This window comes from Arachis duranensis, chromosome 10 (assembly GCF_000817695.3).
Source record: "Arachis duranensis cultivar V14167 chromosome 10, aradu.V14167.gnm2.J7QH, whole genome shotgun sequence".
NCBI lineage: Eukaryota > Viridiplantae > Streptophyta > Magnoliopsida > Fabales > Fabaceae > Arachis > Arachis duranensis.
The window spans coordinates 64,065,063-64,065,604 of NC_029781.3; positions in this window are offsets into that span (position 1 = coordinate 64,065,063).

Consider the following 542-nt stretch of genomic DNA (forward strand, 5'->3'; position numbering starts at 1 on the left):
TAGTAGCCAAAATGAGCAATGCAATTGCGCCACTTTCCACTAACCGACCTATGTCCCATGCGTGTTGACAAACATTTCATTTTCCATCCCAACACAAAATCTATCATATATTTGTATTTAAAATAATGTTGTACGATTATTAAAATTTATTATTTTTCATCAAATATTTTAAATTTTAAATGTTATCTTAAATTTAAATTTTAAAATTTAATAATATAAAAATAAAGTATTAATTATTAAAATTAATTATTATATAATTTATTTTAGTGTTTATTTTATATTTTAATATGTATTTTATTTATTAGTGATTAATTTTAGTGTATGCTTGGTTAAATAGCATTGCTCTTAATCCTTTTCTATATACTCACTCTTTTCTTGCCCTATTTCATAAGTTTTTTACTCACAACAGAAAGGCAACTTTCTACTCCACTCCACACGAAACAAGCCCCTCTATTTTTATGTTTAACATAACCCCACTTCACTATATATCTCATGATCTCACTTTGCTTTTCCTTCAATCCCCCATAAACTCGCACATATAT